General features: G+C 38.5%; 1 pseudogene; it reads left to right on the top strand.

Annotated features, from left to right (window-relative positions):
* Positions 1-287: 287 nt before the first annotated feature.
* LOC102995352 (40S ribosomal protein S23-like) lies at positions 288-714 on the top strand (annotated as a pseudogene).
* The last annotated feature ends 5,042 nt before the right edge of the window (positions 715-5,756 follow it).

Here is a 5,756-nt window from a genome sequence, read left to right as displayed (position 1 = left end):
AACACCCTCAAAGAAACATCCAGAATAATGTTTGACCAAATAGCCGGGCACTGTGCCTGGTCAAGCTGACACATAAAATTAACCATCACAATGTGTATAGAGTTCCAGTTTTGTAGGATGAAAGGTTCTGGAGATTGATTGAGTGTCAATGTGAATATACTTAACAATACTGAACTTTACACTTTAAGATAGTTAAGATGGTAAGTTTTACGTTAAGTGTATTTTACCACAACTGGAAAAAAAAAAAGCCTGTTAGATCTTTCCCTCGGGCCAACAGAACCAATGGGATGGGCAAGTGTCAAGATCATATTGCCAGGAAGCTCTGCAGCCACCATCAGGACCAGAAGTGGCATGATAAACGGTACAAGAAAGCCCATTTGGGGACAGCCCTGAAGGTCAGCCCCTTTGGAGGCACTTCACATGCAAAGGGAATTTTGCTAGATAATGTCAGAGTTGAAGCCAAACAGGTAAATTCTGCCATCGGGCAGTGTTTCAGGGGCCAGCTGATCAAGAAGAGCAAGAAGCTCACAGCTTTCTTACCTGATGATGGTTGCTTGAACTTTACTGCAGAAAACGATGAAGTTCTGGTTGCTGGATTTGGTTGCAAAAGGCCATGCTGTTGGTGACATTCCTGGAGTCCACTTTAAATTTGTCAAAGTAGCCAATGTCTCTCTCTTGGCCTTATGCAAAGGCAAGAAGAAAAAACCAAGATGATAAGTTTTGATGATGCAAACATGGTAGTAATAAAATTTCATATACAAAAAAAGTCTATTAGAGAAATTTCCTTTCACTAAATACCAAAAAAAATTTTTCATAAGGGACAATAGGGTACAAATTGGACTATATTTTAACATTAGACTCCTGTAAAAAAAAGTTATTCGTGGGACTTCCCTGGTGGTCCAGTGGTTAAGAATCCACTTTCCAATGCAGGGGACGCAGGTTCGATCCCTGGTCGGGGAGCTAAGGTCCCACATGCCGTGGGGCAACTAAGCCCGTGCACTCTAGACCCCGTGCACCACAACTAGAGAGAAGCCCATGTGCCGCAACTAAAACCCAACGCAGCCAAATAAATAAATAAATAAATAAATAAATATTTAAAGAAAAGAGTTCTTCGTATAGCAAACTTCTATAAAAAGTTGAGAGAGTATTATATCTCAAAAATTATTATATCTCGAAATTATTATATCTCGAAAATTATTATATCTCGAAAAAGCTATTTCTGTGGGAAGTTAAGATTCTAGTTATATTGCTTCCTGGGGATATAATTTTCCTCAAGGATCAAGCATAGAGTGTAAGAGAAATAGAAGCAAATACATTCCTTTGATTGTTACTCTCAAATAACAAACTTTTCAATTGAAGTGTTGGTAAAAGCTAAACAGCAGTCAATTCATGGCTGACCATATGATAAATGGCTATAATTTTAGTATTTTGGTGAATATTGCTACGTACATAGGGAGGTAGTATTTTTTACTGGAGTCTAGTTGATTTACAATGTTCTGTTAGTTTCAGGTGTACAGCAAAGTGAGACAGTTTTATATATATGTATCTACTCTTTTTCAGATTCTTCTCCCTTATAGGTTATTACAAAATATAGAATATAGTTCCCTGTGCTATACAGTAGGTCCTTGCTGGCTATCTATTTTACACATAGCAGTGTGTATATGTTAATCCCATACTCCTAATTTATCCGTCTCCCACCCCCAGGAGGTAGAATTTGATCCATAGGATCACCAAATCCATGCTTCCAATGCATATCAAGTAGATTTTCTGACATTTTATGCTCATACTTGGAGATTCTTCACAAGGTAAGTGGGGTATCATTAAATGACTATTCTGGCGATCTTAACTTAGTGACTCAGATTATTTGTTGAAGTTTCTAAATGCCAGAGAAAGTCTTTCAAGTACAAGTTTCTAAAACTCAAACTTAACTAATGTGACAGGAAGCATCCCTTCTTGGTTCCACTATAATTTAACCATTAGTTTATCCTATTAGCAGTATTATATGGGTAATAATAGCTTTGATCCTAATGCTGAAGGTCAAGGTATGATCATGGTAGTGAAATAATTACCAATTATAACTAAAAAGGCAACACCAATTCTAGTAACTCTAAATTCCATAAGGAAAGATCAGTTGGTTTTTGTATTTTTTTTGGTATTTTTTAAAAATTTTGCATTAACAGTTTCTCTAATGGCTTTTTTCCCCACATAAAACTAGGGAGTCAAATAAAGGAGAAAATAATTGCTGAGGCAAAAGGTGAGCTTTCCTTCTGCACAAGAAGGGAACCCCTTGATAAGTCTTCCAGTTTCCAGTAAAAGCTCTGACTTTCTGAGAAGCTCATTTAGGCCTAAGTGAGCAAGTCCGATGAAGTGATGACAGAGGTGCCAGCTGAAACGCTGAGCTCAGCCCATTGCAATTTCAGATTTTTGAGTCTCCCTGTTTTGAAAAGGAATTTATTATTTTCTTTCATTTCTACTTCATTAAAAAAAATTCTCAACTATGAACACAAACTTGGCAAATCATAAATACAAGGGAAATCTCTCAAGACCATCTAGCACATTTCTCTAAGTAAAATCAAACTTCAACCTTAGGTCTACCTTTTAAAATGTATCTCTAGGGAAGGCTTTTCCCTAAACCCTCTAGACTAGGTTAGGTCTCTCCAGTGTATACCTCCACACCATATTGTATTTCTCGTTCAAAGGACTTATCACAAACGAACCCAAATACTTACTTGGACTCTCAGTTTAAGACAGCTGACTAAACTCACACATTTACCCCTCTTCCCTCCCCAAGTCCTAGTGAAATGATGAAAGAAATTCAGCCATACAAATAAATCCATAACAGGAAAGACATCAATAGACCAGAAGAGTATGGAATTTCTAGAAGATTTAATCCAGGTAGGAGAAAACTTAAGGAGCCAAGGAACCAGAAATCCCATATAGGTGAAAGAAGAGATTTTCAAGGAAATTTTTCCACAAGAGGATGGGAATAAGTCCTGATCAGAAGTAGCTGGGCTTGGTAGGAAACTGAGTCTGAGAGGTTGGCATCTAATGAAGGATCTGGGGGACACCTGCATCATCAGCTTGCAAGTCCCAGAGCCACTGACTTGGCCTCAGCCCCTGGGAAAGCCACAAAACATTTTTAAATAGCCAAATAAAATTAGAGTTTTGATTAGTAAGACTCCCAGTGTGAGAATTGGGATTAGAGAAGACAGTCAATAGCCCTAATATCTGACAAGTAGCTTGAAGGACAAGGAACCCCACATGCAGAAGACAGTTCCTCGGGCCACCCTTCCCCCTAGTCACCGTAGCTGGTCCCTATAATAGGAAAAGAAATCTGCCTTCACTGCCAGGAGAGCAAATATCTTCAAATACACATCAGCCAGTCTAGATCTGTTTCACAAACATTATAAACAGACAATGAAAACCTGCCAAACACTGGAAGAAAACCAAATTGTTCCATTTTGTTATATTATTTCATTTCTCTGGATTAACCTCTGAGAAAATAGTTAATACAGAAAATGGAAGACGATTTTTTTCTTGAAAGACAATTTTAAAAGCAAATCATCATTATCTTAAGAGAAATTAAGAGAATATTGTAACCATTCAAACAGAATAGGAGGCTGTGAAAAAGCTGCCTATTGGCTGTTCTTAGAGATTAAAAATGTGATTATCTAAATTTAAAATATTTCAACCTTTTTTAATATTAAAAATAAGATTTTTCCCTGACTACTAGTTATGGTGGACATCTTTCATGTTTTTTTGACCATTTATAGCTCTGTTTCTGTGAACTGTTTATATTTTTTGCCCATTTTTTCCCCTTGAGTTATTTGCAATATTTCTTATTGATTTGTGAGTGCTCTTTGTACGTTGATATGTTGCTTGATATATATGAGCAGATGATTTCTCTCAGCCTGTCACTTGCCTTTTAATTTGTCTTTTGGTGTCTTTCAAATTTCAGGAATTAGACTTTTTTTATGGAGAGTAATCTGTAATTATTTTCCTAAAAGCTTGTGGGCTTTAATTTTGCTTAGGAATGTCTTCTCCAAACCCAATACAATAATACAACTTCTTCTTGTATAATTATACATATCAAAACCATCTAGTCTCTCCAAACATTTTCCTTATCTGTAAAATGGAGATAATGTCTTCCTTACAGTGTTGATGTGAGAATGAATAGACACATACAAAATATCTGGCACACACAGGCACTCAGTAGACATTGTGGAGATAAGAAAATTGAGAGCAATGAAATAAGGCCAGGATCAAATACACACAAAAATACAACCTCCCAAGTCATTGACTCAAAGAGGCTAGACTTAATGGTCTCTGCTTGGCCTCTGTATGGACAGGAGAGTTGACTTTCCTTTTCCATGACTTTATGTTAAACAAGTACACAGACACCTGGAATTAGCGTACCCATCCCCCATTCACTGGGGAAGATGGTTACATGTTTGGGATCTGACGTTGCATTCCCCTCTTCTCCACCTCTTGCTCGACCTGCCACAGGGTGTCTATGGCTTTGTCTTTCCCTCTCCTCACCTTGTCATTCTCACCCCCTGCCCATGCTCTGAATCCATCAGTCCACAAGCAAGTCTCTAAAGCCTGGGACATTGATGGATGTGTCACCAGTGAGGCATCCAGGATCACCAATCTCCTCGGGGAGGAAGGCACACTTTGACTCTTCCCGGTCCTCTAATTCCTAGTGTCTCATCTCATTTTCTTTCACAGAAATTACTCCATAGCCTCCTTGCCTCTCAGCCTTCCTACCCACCACCACACCCCTCCTGCACACATAGGCTCCATTCTGCAGCCTTCATGATATTTCTAAGCAAAATCTGATCATGTCACTTTTTACTTAAAACCCTTTAGTGCTCTGCCACTCACTAGCTATTTTGTACTAGGAAAATATTTACCTTCTTTGGATCTCTCTCTCCCCTTGAAGAATAGGCTTAATAATGGTTAGCTACTGCTTTTAATGTACAATAGAAATATCTTAGCCTGAGCTATAATCCCCTGTATGATGATCTCCAGCTTCACCCCTGGCCATCTCCTGTCTTGCATTTCTTGGTTCAGGCATGCTAGTCCTCTTTCCATTTCTAGAACACAACACTCACTCTTGTTCTGTAATTTTGCACACACTGTTCCCTCTGTTTGGAAGAATACTTTTCCCCCTGCTGCCACGTCCCTCCTATCCACCTTCATTAACTAATTCTTATTTATATTTCAAGGTTCAGCTTCTCCCTGAACTATATTTCTGACACATTTTATGCTCTGAATGAATATGTGTTGAATGAAGAACTACCAAATATTGAGTATGTACTATCTGTTAATAATTGTATGTACATTATCTCATTCAGTGCTCACACAATTCCTATGAGGTCAATATCATTAATCCCATCATCATGGATGTTCAAAACAAGCCTCAGAAAGATTGAGTGACATGTCCAAGGTTGTACAGTTATCAGTGGCAGACCTGGTATCCAAATCCAGGTCTGTCTGGCTCCAAAGGCCAAGTTTAGAGTGAAATAGAGCATCGAGCAGGACATGAAGGAAGAAGTAATAATAAAATCAAATCTTAATATAAAGCTCTCAAGAATAAGGCTTTCTCATGCAAAATCTGCACAGATTTTCAGAAGCAGCACAAAATCCTTAAAGCCTGGCTTTTTCACCAACTGCTAGGGAGATGCCAAGGGCCCACACAGCAGTGGGTTCTCTTGGCCAGCAGGGAGGTGTGGCAACCATCCCAGACCACCCTC

The sequence above is a fragment of the Physeter macrocephalus genome, chromosome 7 (genome assembly GCF_002837175.3).
Source record: "Physeter macrocephalus isolate SW-GA chromosome 7, ASM283717v5, whole genome shotgun sequence".
In the NCBI taxonomy this organism is placed as follows: Eukaryota; Metazoa; Chordata; class Mammalia; order Artiodactyla; family Physeteridae; genus Physeter; species Physeter macrocephalus.
The sequence above is the reverse complement of the archived record's forward strand: the minus strand, read 5'-3'. Positions and strand labels throughout refer to the sequence as shown.